This window comes from Protopterus annectens, chromosome 1.part0 (assembly GCF_019279795.1).
Source record: "Protopterus annectens isolate FY-2018-M chromosome 1.part0, PAN1.0, whole genome shotgun sequence".
Taxonomy (NCBI): Eukaryota; Metazoa; Chordata; order Ceratodontiformes; family Protopteridae; genus Protopterus; species Protopterus annectens.
This window is the reverse complement of record NC_056725.1, coordinates 357,750,469-357,776,047: the sequence shown is the minus strand read 5'-3', so window position 1 is coordinate 357,776,047 and position 25,579 is coordinate 357,750,469. Positions and strand designations below refer to the sequence as shown.

Here is a 25,579-nt window from a genome sequence, read left to right as displayed (position 1 = left end):
ACATGGCTCCAGCAACTCTCACTCTGTGGGTTCTGTCTTTGAGCCAGTTTGCGACCCATCTTGTGACATAGGGGTTTATATTTAAGCTGGATAGCTTATCTATGATGCCCGAGTGGGGTATTGTGTCAAATGCCTTTGCAAGGTCCAGATAGGCTGTGTGGACTACCTTCCCTTCATCTATGGCTTTGGTGACTGTTTCAAAGAAGTCAACCAGGTTCAAAAGGCAGGATCTGCCCTTGACAAAGCCGAACTGGGTAGGATCTAGTGTCTGTAGGTCCCCAATGTCTTTGTTTATGAGCTCCATGATGATCCTCTCCATAGCCTTGCAGACTAAGCTAGTCAGGCTTATGGGGCGATAGTTTCCAGGGTCCGTAGAGGCTCCACCTTTGTGGAGTGGGACCACTGTTGCTGTACGCCATTCTGTGGGCACATATCCTGTAGCGAGGGTGAGATTGTATAGCTGTTTTATTTGAGGGATTAGTTCCTCTTGTAGTTCATGTAGGACGCAACCTGGGACGCCATCTGGTCCCATGGAAGCAGTGTCTTTTGCTTTGGAGAGAGCAGCCTTCACCTGAGCATCTGAGATGTTTGGGAGGCAGCCCTCTGCCGGGATAGATACTTGCTCTTTTGGGGGGGAGGGGGTTGAGAAGTTTGCACTGAACCTGTCTGCCAGGATATTGGCGATGTCTGTGGGTTCAGTGTATTTTTTGTCGTTTAGAATCAACTCAGAACAAGTCTGGGAGTTGCATCCCAGGTTTCTAACATAACTGAAAAAAGCCTTATGATTGTCTTTAGTGTCCTGTGCAATTTTTCTCTCGAAGCTGGCCTTGGAGGATTTTATGAGGGATTGTAATTTTTTGCTAGTACTGATCAGAGATGCCTTCCCTATTTGGGATTTTGCTCTATCATGTAGTAGCTTCCTCCTTCTGTTATACAGTTTATTTATGGCAGGGGTCCACCAGACTGGACGCCTGCCTTTGGATGACTGGGTCTTGGTTTTGTTTGGGATAGCATGATCCATGCATTCCTGGAGATGTCCGTAGAATGCATTTATATAGGATTATGCAGTTTGGGCCGTAGTTTCCACTGGCCCTGGGGCCTTGAAGGATTCCACTTCGGTTTTGAGAAGTGAGAAGTTCGCTTTTGAGAAGTTTTTCACTGTGGTTTTCTGGGCTGGGGGTGGGGTCGGGATGTGGACATCCAGTGAAATTAATTTATGGTCTGATCTTACCAATGAGGGATATACTTCTGGTGTGGAGCATAGAGTCCCCATGTTGGTAATGATCAGGTCTAGTATGTTGTCCCCTCTTGTGGGAGTGGTGAACAGTTGTTCCATAGCATTTGAGTTTATAATTTCCAGGAATCTTTGGGCTAAGGTGCTGGGGCTTCAGTACTGCTCCCAGTCAATGTTTGGGTAGTTGAAGTCGCCCAATATAATGGTGTTCGGAGAGATCTTCATGTTCTCCAATGTTTTCAGGAAAGCCGAGTGGGATTCCTGACTTGGAGAGAGTGGTCTGTAGGATGCTATAAACTGAAAAGCAGTCTTGCCCACTGTTAGTTGCACATGGATGGTCTCCGATACTTTGTGCAATGCCACTAACCTGGAGGTGTGGATATCCTTGATAAATATGGAAACTCCCCCTCCTTTTGTGGTTTGGTCCGGGTTTTGGGGCCGAAAAGCATGATATGAGGTATAGCCTGGTAGTGCTGGGGTGCTCTCTGGAGCCTTGAACCAGGTTTCTGTCACTGCACAGATATCGATGTTCTCCATACTGAGGAGAGCTTCGAGTGCGTGCATCTTGAGGTTAAGACATCTGGCGTTTAGCAGCATTACCCTTAGTTTCTTGTTCCTTGTGCTGTCTATGGGGATGGGTTTGACTTTTGAGCCTTGCCTAAAAAAGGCACAACGGGGGTGGCAAGAGCCTTTGCCAATATCCGAAAGCCCAGTGGTGACAGGTGCAAGCCGTCCCTAGCGAAGCAACGTGGTTTGTCGAGCATGTCATCCCAGGCTGACAGACACTGGATCCCCTTTGAATGACACCAAAATTTTAGCCAATTGTTAAAATCGATCATTTTGTCTTTGTACTGTGGCATCATTCTAGGTGAGGGTAAGATGCTGCTCAAGGTCAGGGTCATACCAGCCTGGGCTACATGATCAGAGAGCTCCTCTATGTCTCTTTTCATGTAGTCCAGGGAGGTACATCTCAGGTCATTCACACCAGCATGTACAATGACTGAGTCATATTTGTATTTGCTTTGGAGTGACCTGAGCGCTTGCGTTATGTGTTGGATCCTAGCACCCGACAAGCAGCTCACTGTGACCTTCTCTTTATTCAGCCTGGTGAGCGGGACGTCAGTGTGTCTGACAATAGAGTCACCTATAACAAGAGTATCAGGTGTGTTATTCAGCCTTAAGGGCTGTGGCTGCTTGGCACACTGACTTTGTGGATTATGTGTTGTGTGTGTTTTGTTTTGAGGTAGCGTTTGCTTGGATGTCTGCTTTGGAGGTCTCTGTTGCTTAGGTAGATTTTTATTTACAGCCTCCGAGTATGTTTTTGTCTATTTATGTGTTTGGTTCGCTGATGTGGTGGGACTATGTGATACTGGAATTGTGTTGTGTGAGGTTACCTTCTTCTCCTGACTGGTTACACCAGTTTTGAGATGAGAGAGCTCAGCCTCCAGTTTGGCTAAATAGTTGCATCTCTCACATATATTTGAACCCACACTCTTCCTTTAGTCTCTCCCTTCCACCAATGTGAAAGAAACAGGCTATTTCATAAAATGCCTGCATAGTGGTGGTGTTCTTCTCTGCAGTCTGTGGGAAGCACAGTCGCCTTCAAATTCGGCAGCATGACATCAATGAATTGATGCTGTATTTGAGAAGTGGAGGTCTGTGATACTCCCATCATGCCTGCTGCTAGCTACAAGAAGGTCCCCATAGCAAGGACAGTCAATGCTACCATACCTTGGTGTCCACAGTGATTGGTATTCCATGCATCCAAAAGGTTTTTATGTGATGCTGGCACATGTCCAATGCTTCCCACATGGTGCCTCTGCCCACATAATAGTGTCTGACTAGGTCTCTATTTTGAAGGTGTTGATTAGCTAGGCATGGTCACCAACTTGCAATGTTACAGACACTGGCTGCAAGAGTGGCGAACATTGACTATGAGAATGACCACCAATATATATGGTTTAGCTAAAGATAGAAGGGAAAATAACGGAACAGGTTAACAGCTTCAAATACGTGGCAAGATGTGGTTGAGGAGAAGGGAAGTCTGAATGACGAGGTCAAAGGTAGAATCAGAGGAGTTGCAACAACTGGCACAGAGTGTCAGGGGTAGTGTAGGTTATAAGAACGCCAAAGAAGCTGAAGAGTAAGGTGTACAAATGAGAGGTGCTACCAGTACTACTGTATGGCACAGAAACCTGGATAGTACAGGCCCAGAAGTTGAGGAAGCTAGAGATGATGGAGATGAAGTGCCTGAGGTGGCTGGTAGCATGCACACTGTGGGACAGACAAAGTAATGAGGACACAAGAGCACAAGCCAAAGTAGCTCCAATTGTAGAAAATTGGAAAGAGATTACATTACAGTGGTTCAGGCACATGTGCAGGAAAGCAGCAGACAATCTGGTGAAGATGATTTGGGACAGACAGGAAGAAGGCAAGAGGCAACAAGGGCAAAGAGGTGGGTGGACTGTGTGAAAAACACCTGCAACAGTTAGGCGTGAGTGTTGAAGCAGGTAGAACAGTAGCATTAAACAGAGAAAGATTGTGGCAAATTACACAACACCCCAACCACATGTAGAAAAGGGGGGGGGGTCGATGATGGTGATGGTTAATATGGACACGACTTCTACAATCTTAGCATGGTTTGTCTCTGTTCACCAAGATGTTGTGTAGTATGAGCTCACTGGTCGACGTGACTGTGCAATTTTTCTACGTGTCTGAATTGCTTCACCATATTGTTTACCATTATGTGTATTTGCATTTCTATATCACTATAAGGTCATTAGCATATGATGCAGACTGTGCAATTTCACTAGCTTGTGTAAAAGCTCTATCAGCCCCACCCTGCACACTCAAATTCAATATACGTTGCCTAATGTACAGGCTCTGTTTGTTTCTAAATCCTAGTCAATATTTTCAGAAGTTAATGGTATCTTTCCAGTAGAAAAAAATCCTTAACTGTCTTTACAGTAATACTACCACCAGCAAAATGACAGTAGCGTACAAAAACACAATTAGACTTTACCCTTATACTCCAGCTATTAAATATTTGTATGGTGGTAACAGCTTGAACAGAGTTCAAAAGCACGAACCAATAGTTAATGGGACAGGCTAACACAAAAACCCTTACCAACCATGCCACAAGCATTTAAAAACTGCACAAAACTCTTCCATTAAATAAAATTAAGCAATTCACTCGGGAAATCATACACACATGTAGCTTTAAACATGCACAAAAACAATACATATTAAATACATTTAAACTGACAGACAACAAAATATAACTATATATAGCAGCTTATCTTGATCCTTCACTACCAGTAGCTAAAAAACAAGTTTCTAACTAATTTAGACACCAAACAACAGTTACAAAATTTAAAAAAGGGACTTAATTTGAGAAGTTTCAATAATGCAGTCCTCTGTGCATAATCTAGAAATAAGGGAGTAACTGAATCAACACTCTCTTTCTATTTAAAGAAAAGGACAACCACACCACAAACTTAAAAAAAAAAAAAAAAATTTAAAAAGAAAGTCTGTACAAAAATAAATTATATAATTAGATTACTGTTTTCTAATTTATTATACCCAAAAATGGGCTGAAAGAGGGCTATCATGCTGCATGAGTGACTTACAGTCAAGGTCTTCTTGATATCATTTTATAGGGACAAAGAGAAAACTCTGTGATAAGAGAGGATCATTTAACTGCAGTTCTTTCTCTCCATCAGCTTACAATAAAAGGTGCTGTGACTTCCTTTCATTTTTTTAATGTTATTACCTCACAGTTAGACGTTGCCCGTTCGATTCTCAGTTAGAGCGTCTTCTGTGTGGTGACATGCGTGAATGGGTGTTCCTTCGTTGAAGGTTGTGCATTATGTCAGGCAAGCCAGCATCTAAAACTCTACTGCCAATCATATCGGACCGGAGTTCCGCTGTGGCGACCCCTAACCGGGAAAAGTCGAAAGACGCAAACAAACTTGACTTCCTTTGATTTTTATCATGTGCCGTCTCTAATGCATCATTTTAAGGAACACTTGAAATTAAATCTTGAAAGGGTAGCAGAGTTGGTTGCTATTTTAAAACTAAGAGATGTAGTTCAAGTCCAAGTGTGGGAAATGTCATCTGTTATTAATAGACATTTGGCTGATCTGGTTTGCGCAGCATTCACACATTTTTACCTCTGTAGTTAACATTAGTATCTTTGATGCCAGTCTTCTTCACTCACTGGCATGCCTCAGACAAATACTGTATTATTATGCAAAAATGTTACAACAATCATAAGTTAACATTTTACAGAAAACACAGAGCAGAAAAATCTAATAATGATGGAAAATTGTAACGGTAATTTGAAATGGTTTTCCCTTCTATATAACACTTTTGATTTAAGACAATTAATTTGTGATAAGGAAAACAAAAATGGGTAGGTAGAGTTTATTTTCATCTGAAAATTAAGCTTGAATAATTTGCTTTGGTTCAGACCCAGCATTAAGAGCTCCAAGCTACACTTTTCATCTGAGATGCTATTCTGATAATCTGTGAACATGGGTATTTAAGTGTGCCTTAAATTTTTAATGGCTCTATAGTCAGAATCTATAACTTAAACCAAGCTATCTCCCCAGCCTACAAGCTGTAACAGATGAGAAACAGAACAGAAAATGTGAGATTTCACAAAAAGGGGCAAACAAATACATTTAGGAATAAACAAATTACTACACAATGCCTTTTCTGCATCTGACACATTTAGTTTTGCATTACAGAGAAGGAAAAACGCTTTTGGAAAGAAAAACATGACATTTGGGTGGAGATGTCCGTTAAGAATCTTAGCTAGATTTAAAAGTGAGTGGATGCTTTTCCTGTTGTCAAAGTATTTTGCTCATGGTTCAGAGGGGAAACAATTCAGGTTAGATAATGCATTTAGGCATTGCAAATAAAACAAAACCTGTGTTTTATTTATTTATTTTTTTTTACAGTTTTGCTTTCTTTTGCACTGAAAACAAATCATATTCAGTAAAGGTACAAAGATATTCTAGACATTTTACATGCTTACAATAGCCACAATGTTTAAGAAAAAAAAAATAATTACACTGAGCAGAGCACTACCTTTCTTCAAAAAATGAGGTTTGGTGAGTACCATATCCCAGTTCCATTTACTGACAAACCATATGTATTAGCATTACTGAAATCACTCTGGTGCTGGACTGCCGTAGCGTAGGGGCTGTAATCTCCAACTCCATCAAACACATTTGTTATTCTGGAAGTTAGTTCAGGGTAACTACTACGAGGTGTCTTGATTTGTAACTACTCTACATTTTCTGCCGTATACCAAGGTTGAAACTTTTGAAGAACCTATTGTCCTGAAACATTCCCTCTCTGCAACTACAATTACTCTCATGTCTGATTTCTACAACTCAGGATTACTAATGGATGTTCATCCCTTGCAATTATTTTGCATAATCAGGTGAAATGACTGACTGCATCTCACATAAAATTATCAACCTTTCTTAAAATGCACCAAAAATTTATTTTTTTAAGATTAACAGGACTGCCACAGAGTACATGTGTGCATTTATTATTCCCACTGCACAGCACAAAAGTCACTAAGAACTGATATTCCTTTCTAGGGGCTAAGCCAATTTTATGCCATCACAGAATTTTACTCTGGGAACGTTCCTATATAAAAGTAATCCTCTGCTACTACACATCCACAGCATAATACATACAAAGTTAAAGGTGAAATGCAGAGTTGTAATTTATTTATTTGAATGGGCAATACATTCCTGGCTGTGTGATGGTAAAGGAAAACAAAACATTCTCTGAGGCAACATGTCATGGGTAGGCAGTTAAAGATCCCATCACACCAGAAAGCACCATAACTAACAACTGAAAATTGAGAGAACCAAGCAAAGAAACTGAATGCAAATTTATTCTTGAAGTGCAGTATCGGGCTCAGCCTCATCTGTTACAGCAGCTTTATTTGACAAAGTTTCTACTCACCACATTCGTTATCAATTGAAACAATTACTCTCACTTCGTGGGAGACTGGCATGTGACACAGCAATCTCTTCGTATAAAATTTGGGAGTAATGCAAGCACTGGACTATAATGGCCATACATGCACACATGTTGGAGTGAAAAAACAGTTTCTTCCTTCTAGCAGTCACTTGCTAATAATACCAACTATCCAAGCAAAATGAGTGGCTATACCGTAGGAAAGGACAATCAGTGCCATGGGTTCCAGAAACCAGAGTGACGGAATGAACTGACATTTAAACTGTTCCCACAGACTGGCATTTCTATTTTTTCTGAAACTTGGGGACTCTGGGAGCAACATCTCAGAAAAGCAAAGAGAACAGGGTCAGGAGAAACACTGTGGATCACAAGACCCTGAACTCAAGTGAAGTAGAGAGAGATGGAAGAACACACACACAGAGACACACACACAGAGACAGACACACAGACACACACAAAAAAAATAATAGATAGGTATTCTAGACAACTGCCTAGTTTGCCAATCCTTAAGGCCAGCCTAGGGGGGATAAGAAGCATTGTCAATACTGACTACTAGATTCCTATAAAGGAAGGGGACTTGCCTTCCATCCTCCTACTATGTTTCTTACCCCCTGCCACCTTGCCAAAAAGCTGTCAAAAGCTGACTTCTGCTTAAACAACTCCACTTCAGCTCACTTCCTAAAAAGGACACTGGTTGGACAGCTTGCATTGTACCAAGAATGGTTGAATGAAATAACATGTTTCATAGAGACCATTTTCTTTTTCTATAGCTTTCTGAAAATGTCATACAAAGAAGTATGAAATAAACTCACATGCACAAGTCCATCCAAAAAATAACTGTCCCTATTATCAGGTGTACTCTAAGCTGATAGGGACACAATTTTATGCCATACGTGTCCACTCCGATGGTTGTCTGGATCAACAAGCACACACTTTTCTTTAGGAAATTGTCAGTCATCTCTTAAGATCATATCTTTGATTTGCTTTACAATTTTGCCCTGAAGTTAGTTACATGCATTTGGCAATTACCAACCAGAAACAAGAGGCAGATGTGCATACTGTGGCAAAAGGAGGCACTGCCAGCGCAGCTAGCTGGAATTTTGTAAATAATTATGTCATTTGTGAATAGCAAACTAATTTATACAAGATGTTGGTGCTACAAATGTATGAGAACTGTACATCATATTAAGATGGTTGTGTTGCAAATGTATTAATACTGTATGCCATTTGTATATTAAACTGCTTTGTACAAATGTGTGCATTGAAAAGGTATTTTTAAAGTGCTGAGTTTAAAATGTAACCACAGTGTGCCTGCTGCAGAGAACAGAAATGTACATGCACTATTGTAACTGTTTAAATGCATCTGTTTCAATAGAGGAGACTGGAGGGTTAACCTAAGTCCAGAGACTTTAGAAAAATATCTGAAATTAAATTACTTTTTAGGCTAGGCCATAAAGAGGCTATCTCACAAGTTTCAATGCAGCCAGAGGTAGAAAGTCTATACTAGGAGGCTTTCTGTGTTGTCTTTGGGGTGAACTAATTACTACTCTGAAAGCATGAAGGAATGCAATTGTTTTATGACTTACAGCACCTGCCAAAGATCTGAGCAAAAGGGCGGCCACAGTGGTGCAAAGGTTGGCATTGTCTCCTCACAACAAGAGGTTCTCCAGTTCGATTCTCAGCAGGGATGCCTTTTGTGGGGAGTCTGCTTGTCCTCCCTGCTGTCACTTGGGTTTCCTCCCACATTCCAAATACATGCAGTAGGTGGAATGGACACTCTAAATTGGCCATAAGTGCGAGTGTGTGTGTGAGCGAGTGGTACGAATGAACTACTGCGGCAAGGCTAGCCACCCAGTGGTGTAAACATGGCTCGAGATGATTGTCACTGTTGAAGTCACACACCGACCCCAAGTGCAAAATGGGAAAAAGGGGTTGAGGATTGATGGTTCAGAGTGTCATCTCTCCTTTGATAATCACATTGCCACAGTAGTCAGGAAATCCTTCTATGTGGCACACCTCATCACAACAGGGTTCTCATCTAGGGGAAAAAGAGGTCATTGTTCCCCTCTACTCGACACTCATTAGACCCATTATACAGTACAATGCCCATTTTGGAATGCATCTCGCAAGACATCTGCAGTAGCTGGAAAGTCCACAGAAGTACCTCACAAAGAGGATTACTGGCCTCAAACAGATGCCCTACACTGAAATTCTCAAAAAACTCCAGCTTTACTCCGTAGCATATCACCTACTCCGAAGTGATCTCTGCCTAACATATAAAGCTATGTCAAACCCAGAGCTGTTGGGACATGCTACACCTAAAGAAATCCCAATCCCTCCAAGCTACACGCTCTAGGGACCTAAACCTTCTCACCACAATAAACAGGACATGCTGAAGGGATAGATTCCGGTCCCTGAGACTTCCCATACTCTGGAACAAGCTACCCCTCAATGCCAAGAAAAGTTCCTCATTAGCACTCTTCAAGAAAAATATTGATAAGTGGATGGGAAATAAGAAATACACCCTGAGGATCACTTCTGTGGCTCTGCTCGGCAGGGGCACAGGAAAATAACTTTCTTGGGTGGCGTAAGCCAGGGAACCTTGTTGGCTAGGCTTACTTAGGCCCTTGGGCCGATAGTCTATTACCTAACTATGAACCTATGTGTATTTTTAGACATAGGTGCTAAGTCCTGCCAGCAACAGGGGGTTTGCATGAAAACCAGAAGTCAGATGACCAGAAATTATATCACTCTGTAAGCTATCCTGGCAGTAATATTTTAGACATTATTTTGAGAAGTCTCTTAGTGAGACAGAACATTCTGTATTTTGTCTTTGACCTGACAACAGAAGGACCATTCACCACATCATTTGCCTTGCTCTATTAGTAAGTTTTTAGGGTATAGTAATTCTCTTAGATACAATCAGGAATATAGTGAAGCTTAATTTAGATATTATTTTTCTTTATCTGAGCCTGTCCTGTAGTGTTATTTTAAATATTTCCTGTCTTTTGAACTCTGATGTCACTGTGAATATATGTACTTAGTATTTCTGGTTCTTTTATTATTTATTATTAAATACATTTAAACCTTTCCTTGTGCCTGATCTTTGTAGACATATTTAAGTTTTGAGAGTACTTGCATACTTACTTGGTGACACTGTGTAAGCAACTCCTAACAGTCTTTATCGTGGTTAAACTATCATTTGTATTAATATTGCACAGTAAAATTGATCAGAGTGAATGATGGCAGTGGAAACTACCTTATAGTCTGCGCAGAAGGGGGCATAGCTAGTAAACCTGTGCCATCCTTTCCCAGGTAAGTGTGTGTGAGTGTGGTGTCACCTACTTGGGCAGGGACACAAAGCAATGGTTGGACAGAGAGGGTGCTGGAGGTCTTGGCTTGGCCACTCAGCTGAGATCTCGACTCTATAGCTGTGCCAGTGGGGAGTCTTCTTGGGGATCTGGAGAAAGAGTTAGAAATCGGCCCCAGACTGACTGTGGTCTCTGTGTGCTCTTAAGGGAAATTTCACTTGATGCAAAGAGCTGCACTTGGAAATACTGTGTGTCTACAGATTATCCTCCCAGTGAACATCCCCCAACAGGTGCCAGTGGTGAGGATTGAGGCTCCTTGATTACTGGTGCACAGGTGGGATACCCACTTCACATAGTGGTTGGCAGTGCTGTGTCACACACAACTTTTGAGTGGTCTAACACCCTGCTCTTCTTATATGAAATCATATTCTGCCCTGCTGTTGGTTTAGATCCCAAATCATGGCTTACAACAAAACCCGCTGCTAAATATGCTGCTGTTTTTTTTTTAAAACAGGTGTTTACACGCACACTGGATACAATGAAACCCATTTGATTTTTAAGACCAGATGAATATGACAGGATCTAGGGAGGTCCCTTCAAAGCCATTCTTATAATTGTGAAAAAATGGAGGGGAGAGGGAATTAGGGATTTGGGTTGAGCTATGCCCAAGACAGAAAAACTACCATTTTTATATTTGAACAATTAATTAGACCCCTATTTAAAATGTTCCTTAATGCACAGCATTATCAGTAAATGAGACATTGTTTTGGTGGGAGTGCGGTGTCCAAACTGGACTGCTTCTTCATTATCAGTATCATAACTCACTGATGATAAAGTCTGGGAAGAATAAGCCAAGTGTTTCCCCTTAAAAGTTCTGAATATGAACAGTCAGTCACGTAAGAGGCCTTCCTGCTTTTCTTTGATAGTGTGTGTATTCAACAAAACAAAGGGCTGAAAGCACTGAGGGTTTACCATTTGCCCAGCTGTCACAAGCACCTCTACAAACCTCTTATAAAAACTGAGTTGACAGTCTGCGGATCAAAATTTTTGACTCGGGCATCAGACCTACTTTACTGATAGATGTCAAACCTTCTCTAGACCATGGCCTCCAGAAGATGTTGTAGTCTCATCCACTGTGTATGAAGATAGAAGGAATTTCTAAGGTTTCTCAAAATTCAGGAAATGTGATGTATTGTGGGAGGGGACACTATCCACTACTGATGCCTGGAAACTGGCATTCAGGCTGTGTCTATGCAACTGCCTTCAAGTTGCGAGTAGAACCATAAAAAATGATCTCATAAACTGCATACAAAGAGGACAAGTAAGGACAGGACTTATCAGAAACAAGGATTAGGAATCAGTGGTGCATTGGGCCTAACCTAAGCCAGACCACTGACAAAACATTAGGTGCACACCACAACAGACCTGGCCACTGTAAGACTGCTGGGGCCACCAAAGCCTTTCACTCTCTATTCTCAGTGTCCTTAATCAGCAGTTTTTCAAACACTTCATCTTGCTGAATATTTTAGATGGCAGGCCAATCATAGAATGCTTTCCATGGGCATGCCTTACCTGTAAGCAAGGCCTCAGATTTCTTCTGATCCAGACAGGCTTTTAAATTCTCTACTTTACTTACCAAGATTTTTTTTAAGTAGCATATCACTCATAAGAGAGCACCTGGTGTGCATCTCATACACAAAAAGGAAATGTGACTGGTAGTCTTTGAGAGAAACTGGTCTTCTACATACACATGACTCATCAGATCACTTTTCTTGGTTTATAACACATCAATTACCGGAACTGCTCAGAGTTTGGTGTTCCTACACAGAGATCTAAAGTGTATCTAAGAAAATCCAAGGCATCCACTGAAATCTTCAACAAGTAGAATTTAAACCTGGTTTTTTTTGCACTTGTGTACTGTATTTCAATGAACTGTTGCTTCATTTTTTTTTATTCACAGACTAAGCGCTTTGACCCTATGTCCATAGGGAATCATCAGAGTGAATTAACACAAAAAACAACATTTATACAACTCTAAAATACAGCAAGCCCACTACTAATTATAAAATGCTTTACCAATTAATTCTTAAAGAAATATAGTTAAAAACAATCAAACACATTAATAAATGTACTATAATATTAAATAACTGGACGACTAAATAAAAATATATATAACCATGCACAAATGAAAATAAATATACATAAATATGTGCAAATCCTGCTATAAATAAATAAATAAAGATAAAAAACTTGACTAACAGAAGTGTACCAAAGAAACATATATGTATTTTAAACCTGCATATGTGACATTACAAAAAAAGGAGGGAGGGAGTGTTATTATATATATGATATATTATCATATGATTATATATATTATATATAATCATTAATACCTGGAGATATAGTGGCGTTTGTCCTCCTTTCCCATTCTAACTCCAAATTCTGTAGGTATAGGTTAACATCACCATCTCTAAAATGGTCAACTACAACAGAACAGACCACATATCATTAAGTTCTGTATTGAAGTTAAGAGCATTGCAGGTTTAAGGTGACCACTAGAAATAATGTCTCTTTTATAACAACAACCCTCCCCCCTTTTTGTAAAGTCACATATGCAGGTTTAAAATACATATGTTTCTTTGGTACACTTCTGTTAGTCAAGTTTTTTTAACTTATTTATTTATAGCAGGATTTGCACATATTTATATTCATTTGTGCATGGTTATATATTTTTTTATTTAGTCATCCAGTTATTTAATATTATAGTACATTTATTAATGTGTTCGATTGTTTTTAACTATATTTCTTTAAGAATTAATTGGCAAAGCATTTTATAATTAGTAGTGGGCTTGTTGTATTTTAGAGTTGTATAAATGTAGTTTTTTTGTGTTAATTCACTCTGATGATGCCCTATGGACATAAGGTCAAAGCGCTTGTCTGTGAATAAACAGTTCTTTTGTTCTCCTTCCTACCAGTTTGTGGATTATTCAGCATTTTGACACTTTTTTTTGTGTATACATGCTCCTTTGAGCAAGTTTGCTTTATTTTGTGCTTCATGGGTTTTTTACTGTTTTTGCTCCTGTGACTGATTCCTATTGCACTTTGTATATTGCTTCATCTGCCTTAAACAACTTAGGCTAGACTCAGATTTGGTGAATCTAGACTGACTGACATCATTTGAGCACATTTTAAAACCAGCCATCTTACATTGAGGGCCCCCTCTGCACCCTTTCGACAGAAGTGTGTAGCTCAGGACCAATCTGAGTTGGACACTGGCGGAACAAAGGCTCTGTGAGGGCCTTTTCTAGAGGGAGATTGTGTTACAACTGTTTATTTGTTTATATTTAAGCACCGCATTTGCTCAGAGCTGCAAAGGGGTTAACAGTCCTTTGTATAAACGCAAATGTCTAGAGTCACATTTTTTCCCTTAACACCACTCCATGAAAATCTCTCAGGGTTCTCTGCTACACTTTGGGAACTCAGCTGTGCACTGCAGGCAGCTCAGCTAAGCATGGTAAAGCATTGCCCCACTTTCTTTGGTTATCCTATATAGTTTGAAGTCCCCTTGCTAATCCCAGAGTAATTACTGATCTTTTGCCCTTCCACAAACCAGGAATTACCTGCTGCTATGGACAGTCAGTTTCCTATCATTTCTTCAACCAACCTGATTGACATCGGGGTCCTGAGGCAATGTAGCAATTGCCTCATGTTTACGGACAACCACCTGCTCCGAAAGTAAACAAATACAGCATATGCGAGAGATGTCACTATAACATGAAACCTGAATCAGTCCTCTCACGTAACAAACAAGACATCAAAAAGGTTGTCACCTTACACACCTCTCCTCTTATACCAGATAAAGTCAAGATGCAAATGTACATATGTGGAGGTACTCACCAAGAGTTTATCAAATGACCAGAAACCTCCCAAGTGCAGACAACTCTCACATACTGGTACACAAACAGAATCCACCAGTACATATAACACGTATAACAGTGTCTCAGCAATCAAGCCCCTAAGGTAAAACACTTCAAAACCAAATTTCCTAGTTATAGCGACTCAGTAGTGAGACACACAAATGCCCAAATGTCCCTCTCACCAGGCTAGACAAGAAGGTCACAGTCAGCTGCCTGTCAGGTGCCAGAATCCACCAAGTTATGCATGCACTCAGATTCCTCAGCAGCAATTACCATTATGACTCTGCATAGTAAATGTTGTACTGAATAACGAGATGTACCTCTCTGATCTATATGAAGAGAGACATAATAGAGATGATCTAAGATTGTGTGTGCCAGACAGGTATGTCCCTAGCTCTAAGCAGTGTTCTACCTTCATCTAGGATGATGCCACAGTACAGTCAAAAAAATGATTGATTTCAACAACTGGTTTAACTTCTGGTGTCACTCCAAGGGGATCCAGTATCTGTCAGCCTGGAAAGACATGGTTGACAGACCTCAATGCTTTGTCAGAGATGGCCTTCACCAGTCTCCTCAAAGACACTTGCCTCCCTCATATAACCTTTTTTAGGCTATGTCAAAACAACAAAACTTTCGACATAGAATAATACTTTAGAGAGAAACTCAAGGTCATGCTGCTTAATGCTAGGAGCCTAAACAGTAAGTTGCGCTCCCTGGAAGCACTCCTCACCTTAGAAGATGCTGACATCTGTGCAGTTATGGAGACTTGGTTCAAAGCCGCAGAGAGTACCCCGGTCGTGCAGGGCTACAATGCCTTCCACATGTTCAGAGCCCAAAACAACAATGAAAGAACAAAAGATGAAAGTGTAACCATTTTCATTAAATCCAAATACACCTCACGACTGGTGAAGCAGTACAACTCTGTTGAGCTACTCCAGGTCCAAATAACTATAGGCAAAACACCCTACTACATCATAGCTTGCTACAGGTCCCCCCATCATGAACCAGGAGAAACACACCGCCTACCTGGACTTGCTTGAAATGCTCAGTATACAGCCAAACACCTTGGTCATGGAATACTTCAACTACCCATCCATAGATTGGGCGACTTACACAAGCACAAACTGGACTTTAACTCAAACGCTCTGGAACAGTTAAGTCTGCACCCCAACAAGGAGCTCAAATGTCCTAGACCTAGTACTAACTCACATGAGAGACTACTGCACTACCCCCAGTGTGTTGCCTTGCCTAGTTAAGTCAGGCCATAAATCTGTCTCATTTTGACATAAAGATCAGACTGGACACCCCCAGAGAAGCAAAAAAAAAAAAAAAAAAAAAAATTAAAAAAAATTCTCCAAAGCAAACTATCACCTTCTAAGCCATGGTATAAATGGTTTCAAAGCCCCTGCTACCACAGGCAACAATGACTCCGACACAAAGTAGTACACAAACGCCCTATACAGTCACTTAAGCAAATGTATTGACTCGGCAGTACCTGACGGGACTAAAACCAGGTCCTCTCAGAAAAACAAGCTACCCTGGTGGACTGCAAGTATAAATAAGTTATACAACAAAAGAAAGAAACTGATATCTAACAAGAAGGAACATACTTAGCAAAGGAAGATTACTCTACACAGCCTAAACAAGCAAATCAGAAACCTTGTAAATTCATCTAAAAGTAAGTTACAAGAACAGATTGGCATCCCTAGTTAAAAACAATCCTGAGGTATTCTTTAGCTACGTCTGAAACCTCATAGGGAATACCCATTGTGTGATTAACTTATAGTGGATGGCACCACTCATACGGAACCTGAAAATATTGTCAACCTGCTGGCTGCCAGATTTGCTGAGAATTTCACCCAGTCTCCACCAGCCATACCCCACAGCATTCCTGATACCTGTCCTGTACCATCCATGTCCAAAGAACAGGTCATTCATGCTCTCTCCAAGGCCAAAAATATGGCCTCTTTGCAACCAATTAACATCTCGGGCTGCATACTAAACAATCTAAAACAAGACCTATTGGAACCACTTAGCCATCTCTTTAACCACAGCCTGAGCACTGGTTTTGTGCTGGAGGAGTGGGGAACAGCAACAGTAATCACTTTGCACAAAGGGAGCCCCATCAACCAACCCGGGAAACTAAAGGCCCATTAACCTGACCAGCCTTAACTGCAAGGCCATGGAAAGAATCAGCATGGACCTGATCAACCAGGGCATAGGCAACCTTCAAACCTGACCCAACCCAATTTGGTTGCAAGGTTAGATCTTGCATATTAAACCTGGTGAAATTCTTTGAGAAAGTCACCAAAGTCCTAGATGACGGTAAAGCAGTACACACTACCTACCCTGATTTAGCCAAGGAGTTTGACAAAATTCTCCACTCAGGGATCATTGAGAAACTCAGCTGGGTATCAACCCATTCGTCAATAGATGGGCAGCAATCTGGCTCACAAATAGAAAGCACACCGTTAAAGTTGGGGAATCCACCTCCATCAGTAGACCAGTTACCAGTGGTGTACCACAGGGATCTGTAATGGGTCCTCTACTGTCTGGAATTTATTTTTCTGAGTACTGTCAAAAATTGATGGCCTGTAAACTACGTGCAATCATGGAGTCTCCCCAAAGATAACAAATTACAGAAGGGATTGATACAGAAAAACGACTGGTGCCAGGGCCATGGACTGAAACTAAATGCAAAATAATGCCTCATTATCCCCTTTGGCAGAGTAGTAAGTTCCTGCTAGTTATGTTAGTTGCTAGTGTTGCATACCGCTTTCTCAGAGGCAATCTCTATCTAACGTACAGAGCCATGTCCAACCCAGAATTGTTGAACATGCTCCATCTTAGCAAAACCAAATCTACTCAAGCTACACGCTCTAGGGATATAAACCTCAACACAACAATGAATAGAACATGCTGGAGGGATAGATTCCCTTCGCAGAGATTTCCCATACTATGGAACAGGGTCCCGATCTACATAAGACAGAGCCCCTCACTATCACTCCAAGAGGAACCTTGATGAGTGGATGGGTAACAGAAAGTTCACACCAACAGCACTACTAGATAGGGGCCAAGGGTACTAGCTGGTAGTACAAGGGTCTAGGGAACTACTAATGAGGCGGTGAATACCGCACAACGTGGCTGGGCTAATATATGCCTTCAGGCAGATAGCCCAGTACCAACCTATGATATAGACAGCACCCCTCTAAGCTCAAATACAGTGGTGACAGACTTGGGAATGCAGGTTGACAGCAATCTAAACTTCGATCACCGTGTGACCACAGTAGTGAGGAAAGCCTTCTATATCATAAATAAGGGCATCTCATCCAGACCAGGGAGGTCATTACTCCTACGTACTTAGCCCTCATCAGACCACTGAGTACAATGCTCCCTTCTGCATGTACCTCACCAGACACCTGCAGCTGGAGAGACAACAGAGATCTCTAACCAAAAGAATTTAGGGCCTCCATGACTTGCATGGAAAGACTGAAAGCCCTATCGTTGTACTCTGCATCATACAGGCTGCTGAGAGACTATCTGTGCCTGGCCTACAGAGCAGCCTTTGACATTACCCTAATGGAAATGCTGCACATCCGCAAATCAAATGTGACATGAGTCACTTACTCCAGGGATCTCAACCTAGCCTGTGACATTAATAGAACTTGTGCAAGATACAGATACATCTCCCAAAGACTGCCACTTCTCTGGAATAAGCTCCCCCTTCATGTGAAGCAGAGCTCCTCAATGACCCTATTTAAGCATGACCTTGACAATTGGATGGGAAACCACAAATTCACTCTGGGGTGGCACCTATGGCCCTCATGGAAAGGAGCACTCTGTGTTAATCATAACATCGCTCTGCAAATGACCATCGAACTACGGTCAGCTGGGGTACTCAAGGTTTTCACATGGCTAGGCTTCTAAAGGCCCTACATACAATAGTATTGCAACCTCCTATGAACCTATAAATGCTTTCAAAGTTTCCAAATCAAAAATCAATAATTTTCAATGCCAAAAAATATAACCAATCACTGGAGCAATGCAGTTCAGGATTAATGCAAAAAAAGCTCACAAACTGGGTACTTATTCTCCAGAAGTCAAACGGAAAGGAATGCTGGACAGATGGACTGATGACCAATGGCTTCTGCTGCAAGAAGGACTGAATAGTAACCCAAACAGCTCCCCCTTTAAGCCATACACTAGACTGATGCCTGGGCTGGAGGAGGAGCTCACTTCAACCGGAGACATCTGCAAAAGTTCTGGAAGTTAGACTGAAAGAGTAGATGTTAGCCTTCAACAATCTCCTAACAAACAAGGATTTATACTGCGGCAATGATCCTATTGATGATCATCACAATTTTTCCATTTGTCCTTCTTTGCTTCCTTCTCTACCTGTAAATTGTTTAACTTCTTTCTTGAATAAAATCACTACTGTCCTCAGTCTAGACATCTATTTTTATGGCCATCTCTCCCCTAAAGCCTTCTGTTTTGATTTGATTCTTATTGGTTTCCTTGCACTTTCTAAATGTTCTTCATTTTCTTCTAATCTCCAATGTAAACTGATTTGAGAACCATGATTTTTCCAAGTACTTTGATTTACAGATTTGTCTTTACCTAAAAGCTTGTTGCAGTTGTAATAAGATAACACACTTCTAAGCAACGTGATTTAACATGACAACCTTCCCAAAAATTAGTCTCGGCTAAAAGGTATAGCGATTCTTATAAATAATGTCTTATATTGTGAACTCTCAAAACATTCACAACATGGCTTTCCGAAATGTACTAATTAATCCAATATCACTCACTAAGCTATCATTACAAAACCACTGTTAACACTGGCTACTACAGCTATATATAATGTGCTACTAAATGTTTCTTATCTGTCAAAATCTCCAGATAAATACTTTCTCAATAATGTACTAAGCAATGTAACATTCACCTTGTACTGTCAATGCTGAATCAATATTAATATTGTACTGTTTGCATGTCATTTTATATTACTATTGCTTTGGTGCCTGAGTAAAGGCTGAAGATGGACATCGGTGCCATCCCATCTACCTGGTAAACTTAAGCACAAGAAGCTCTACTGTTCTTCATCACCTCCTTAATGCCTGAAAGTTTCTTTTTTTTTTTAAGATATTTTCCTATTAAGTATGCCATCCTGAAGACGGGAAACTTCAGTTCTGGCTCGCTGATATTTACTTTACAAATGGCTATCCCATTTCCAGACAAGAGATTCTGTTCTCCACCTCCATACTGCCTTCTCAAATTTCCATATTACATAAGGGCTATGAATGGTTACACTTTTTTGATGTAGCAGTACCTGTAATGCTCTGCAACAAAATACCATGCTCGGGTGACAGTTATTCTGGATTTACTCACACCTGACATAGGCTATTCATGAAGATTTCATCTTTGTGACCAAATTTCAAAAGGCGAGCAAGAGTACATCTCAGAGTAACCCTAACATGGAGGACTGCTGGTCTGATTTATTTTGTGGACTCTGTTTTTTAAATACTTCCCTTTTTATTTTACTGTTTCATTTTATTGTATGCTGTGCAGCAAAGTTGGCCACACACAACTTGGAATAAACATCTACAGTATAGTAAGACACTTTTTGGAAAATCGTTCACTCTTTGTAAAACATACCAAACACCCGCACTTGCATCATTTACCACAGAGGGAAACATTTGGTGTAAAAAAGGGTAATACACCACGAGAAGTAGTACACTAAGCTGTGGCCATGGAATCAGATTCCAGTTTTCATGATGGTTACTGGGCAGGGTTTGTTTTCAGGAATATAAAAATCTGAGATACAATTATTTTACTACTACTATAGATGACGTTTATATGGCGGTATTATGAGTGTTATATAATTTTCATTACTGATGCAAGATTTGAAGTATTAGTACATCAGAGCAGTATCACCTCAGCACTCTGCCTCCATCTTGAAATTCCACTGCATCCCACAAATTGAAGTGCTACTTCATTTCAGAAATTCTCAGTTATTTGAGTCTGTCTTTATTTGGTAAGTATATTACAATAAGAAATCAAATGCACTATCAGGGCCATATATTGATTGTGTTTGCTTTCAGTTTACTCATTGACTGGCCAGGTAACAATGTTACATGAACAGTCAAGTTAAAAATGAAAACAGCAATCATGTTTTCAGTGGACCCAATAGTTTACAGAAAGGAAATTCTAATGGATAAAGTGGCTACCCTACACACACACACACACACACACACACACACACACACACAGAAAAATCAAATTCACAACAATGTAGTGTATTTTTTTTTATTTTTGTAACAGTAGTGAAGTCACTGCAGCACCAGAATAAAGTTAAGTACTATTTTGGGTGACAGGCATTTTTCCGTACCACTTAGTAAAGGAATCCAAAACGGCCTAATGGCTGCCGTCTGTTTACGTTTCTTAAATAGTACGGACATAATATACAGCTGTTGGCCTTACCATGAGTGATCACAGAATTTACTTACAGCTAATATGCTGTAGCAAGTATTACATGTCAAATGTACAACAGCCATGGCATAATATCCCACCTGAACAATAACTCCCTTTTTTCTGCAGTCTTAGGGTGACATCTATTACTGTCTTAGCCTTTTCCCTGCGCTAAATGAAGGGACTGCACACATGCCCTTTGTAGACTGTGTTGGCATATTTAGTTAGTGATGTGATCAACAGCATCTCTGGGCCCTCCTCCTAATTTAACTCAAAACATTTAAATCAAACTCTAGCTTCTCAGGATCTCGTATTTAACATAGGGATCTTCCAACAAATCATTACTGCAGTCTTCTTTACCTAGACTGTAGGCACTGGTATTCACTGCTTTCCAGTTTTCCTGTGTTTTACTTTTTTTTGCCCCACCTTCACACACAATACACCCCAGATTACAACTGGCTACTCATATCTAGGCTTTACCTTACCACCTATACTGAACTTAACAGGGAAAATTCAAGGTTAATTTCTGCAGCTTTGAGATATGTTATGCCGCGATGGTACGGCGGTAGCGTTGTTACCTCACAGCAAGAGGTTCTCCCGTTCGATTCTCGGCTGGGCTTGGGAGTGCCTTGTGTGTGGAGTCTGCATGTCCTCCCCACAGTTGGGTAGCATTCGAAAGACATGCGTGCGTAAATGGGCGTGCCTTCATTGAAGGTTGGGCGTTGAGCTGGCACCTCGGCGTTTCATAAAAATCTACTGCCAATCATTAGCGGACTGGAGTTCTGCTGTGGCGACCCCTTACCGGGAAAAGCCGAAAGACAAACAACAACAACCTTAATTATGTTGAGATCATGGGGAACAGGGCAGATTTTCATGATGACTGTGCTTGTCTCCAAAACAGTTTATTGCTTTATTTAGAACCCTGTTACACCTCTCAGACAGAGGCAGGTCACTCCAGCAGTATATGTCTGCATTAGCCCAATATCATCTTCATTTCTCAAATGGAGCCATGGCCCTGCTTTAGCTGTTCAAACATTTGCAGACCCATGATATTTGTCATCCTACAAACTGGATTGTTAAATATCGTGGCATTAATGTCTGAGACACAAAAGTGTGAGCAGTAAAGTGCAAGATGACAACAAAACAATGAAAATGATTTTTTTTTTTTTGCAGGGGGATGCACCCCTCCCATGCATGCCTATACGTGTGTGTAGGACTGTGAATATAGACATAACTATACAGCAAGGGGAATTCTGCTAGTTAATACAATTCTGCAATTAGTTTATTACCAAACACAACTGCACTTCACTGTTTGCACCAGTCACTGTCAAACAAATGTGCACCATAGTCATGCCTTGCCACCACATCCTACAGTAATGACTGTGCCATCAGGATAAACAGTTCTGAAACAGAACCCTCTTGTTTTCCCTTTTTTATCATCTTCTTAACTGATGCTTCTCTTAACCTTTCTGCTGTTGTGCACCACTGGCTTTTATATCATCCAGTCATCCTCTGCTGTGTTAGTGATTTCAGAATGACATTACTTCTTGTAACCAACTGAAAAATTAATACCATGTAAGCTACAACAAAACCCAAGACCATGTTAACTGCTAGGGCAGCAAATCAGAATTCCCCTTAAGAAGTCAGTTTGAGAACTAACAGCATTTCCAGTGCTTCAGTGAACTTATTTTGAAAAGCTAGTCCCTTAGCTGCAAGTTTCAATGTTTGTTCAGTGTCAAAGAAACAAAAGCCTTGCTATGTCAGACACGTGCTTCTTCGGTCACACTCGCCAAGGGAAAAGACTGCCTCTCAAATGGAACACTGGGCAGCACAGTGGTGCAGTGGTTAACATTGTTGCCTCACAGCAAGAGGTTCTCCGGTTCGATTCTCGGCTGGGGTGCCTTCTGTGTGGAGTTTGCATGTTCTCTCTGTGTTCGCGTGGGTTTCCTCCGGGTACTCCGGTTTCCTCCCACATTCCAAAGACATGCATCTGGAGCATTTCTCCCCGGGTCTCCGCTGAAAACAGGCTCTGTGGAACCTAGTCGGACATTCCCGGTCAACAAATGTTAAATAAAATAAAATAAATAAAAAATATGGATTTTCTCTAGTATCACAATATTCATCAACTTCTCCCCCACCTTTACCCGGTGGAAACCAACATGGTGTTTACCACAGATGCCCACAAAATGAGTCAGTCAATGGATTTCCCTGAAAAGTGTATCAACATCCCATTTATTCTGGATAACTGTATTTACTGCTTTAGAAGCTTATCTTTGTACAGGTTACAAACCTGAACTACTGCTCTCATTTTACTACTTACCTCTATTATTACACTGACAAAAACCTCACTCTGCTGCTGCACCCTCTCTCTCTTATGTGAACTATTTAACTAAACTGGTGGCAAAGCCACCTCAGCCTTTGGTCACAGCATTTGGAGCCACCTGACGATCAAAAAAGGAAATGTACAAGTCCTACTCTCATGATGCAGAGAGAAGCAGCCCTGAGTGTGACCCATGCTACCAGTGTTTGATTAGCAGTACCGATACTAGATGGGATACACTGGATAAGAGGAGAGTACAGGACACTGCCGTCTCACCCCTCTTGGTGGGAGGATACTGGCTCTGAATCGACTTTTGAGTGATACCTAGAGGGAGCGCTAGGTGTTATACTCATGGAAAATGGCCCCTTAGAATGGCCCCTTAAGCAAATGTTGCCCAGAAGTGCAATGCACTAGCTGAGATGACATGTGGAAATATTTATGCATTACACACTAAGTAGCAATTGTGCAGCTGTCACTCAGGGAAGAATAAACTGTAAGGCTCTGTTCTTGCTAGAGGGTACCTGGGTGCCTTTCCTGAGACAGGGATAAACATATTAACATAGTGAAGAAGGACTGCTCACTGTGCAAGACCCAGCAAGAGGAATATATAAAAGTAAATCCATGACAAAAACTTGCGACTCCAGTACTGCAGAACACCGAAAACTTGGGCATAGAGTAGGCCTTAAATGAAATTTGATCTTGTGTGTTTGTCCATGACTTACAGCTCTTGTTTAGCTTTCTCTCTACATATTTAGAAGTGAGTTTTTTTTTATGACTGCTGCTGACTCGCAGTGCATGGCTCTCACATTTGGCTCCTAGACAGGATGTGGGATGTTTTATATGAGGCACCTGCACGTTCTCCTTGTACCCACTTGGATTTTCAATTAAATATCCTCCTTCCTCACATTGCCAAAGACATACAACTAAGTGAAATGTTGCCCTCTAAAATAAATACGTGTGTGTGTGTGTGTGTGTGTGTGTGTGTGTGTGTGTGTGTGTGTGTAAATCCTGGTTCTCATCTTTACGTCCATTACTTGCCAAGAGAGGCTCCAGTCCCCATGTGACCCTAAACAATTCATTAAAAAAATGTTTACACTTAATTATAGACATATTTACCACAAAAGTTCAAATGAATTAATTGAACTGTGCAATACACATACATTAAAGTGAACCTTTCATAACTTGTTTTATAAAAACTAATAAACAATTAATACAAAGGCAGTAGACTGCCGTAAAATCAGTAACCGGACAGCTACTACCTGTGAGGGTGACATTTACACTTGTCTTACTTACATACTACAGCTCAATGTCAAACCTGTTTTAAAGATTCTTCTGGAAGAGCAGAACTTAATCCCCACAATGACCAAATGCATAAGACACGACTCTGTAAGCTCCTGCTTACGATGCGACTTCTTGCTCCATACTTTTGCATTTGGTTGCAAATTAAACTGTTTTGTCTCACTCCTCCACTAACAGTAGCACTGCCTTCCCCAGTTGTCAACTCCACCCTGCATCTATCTAGTGAACATTTACTGTGCTCTGTATTCATTTACACTTCTATAAGGCCAAAGCCCCTCTACTAAATGCATGCTTTTCTTCACATCTTGTTACTTTCTGCTGTTCCCATGAGTTTCCCCCTTCCACTTTTCATTCTCACTGCTACCAACACATCAAAATTCCAAATTTATTTGCCCCTGATTCACCGCCTTGTTAAATCTCCCTTTCTTGTTGCCTGTCCCATATGCCCAAACTCTATTTTACTCCCACTTTCTACTTTACTCCATTACATTCTCCAAATATCCTCAACATATTTCTTTTAGTTTTCTGACTCATCTGTACAAGTTTCACAATCCAATCTTATCTTGTATCACTCCTCTAATTTATCTTTCTTTGGCTACATGCTGGGTAATATTTTATCAACTACTTTTGGTGCGGATTTCCAAAAAATTTTTTTTCTCTGTAACCATCTGGCTGCAGTGACATATGGTTCCCTTGTTTTGGTCAATACACTGCATATATTGCTCATTTACATACAGCATCTTCTACAAAAGTGTTTGATCCACATCGGTCTGCAAAGCACACACAGAAATGCAGTATGCAAGATCACCAGACCTTGCTGAAACCTTAAATACTTTTGTATTTCACACAAAAATATCAGATGTGTGCATTTTTATACAGACACAAATGTAAGACTGAGCGTGTGTGTGTGTGTGTGTGTGTGTGTGTGTGTGTATGTATGTACTACATGCTTATCATTCAAATGACTGATTTCAGTATAACAGCAGCTCACAAAAAAAAAAAAAAACGTTTTCCAATTTTCCTTTCAAAA

At 40.7% G+C, this 25,579-nt stretch overlaps 1 protein-coding gene across 1 annotated transcript in view; it reads right to left on the bottom strand.

Moving 5' to 3' along the window:
- Positions 1-25,579, bottom strand: part of LRPPRC (leucine rich pentatricopeptide repeat containing) — a 1,486,422-nt gene that overhangs the window by 851,757 nt on the left and 609,086 nt on the right. The window lies entirely within an intron of this gene.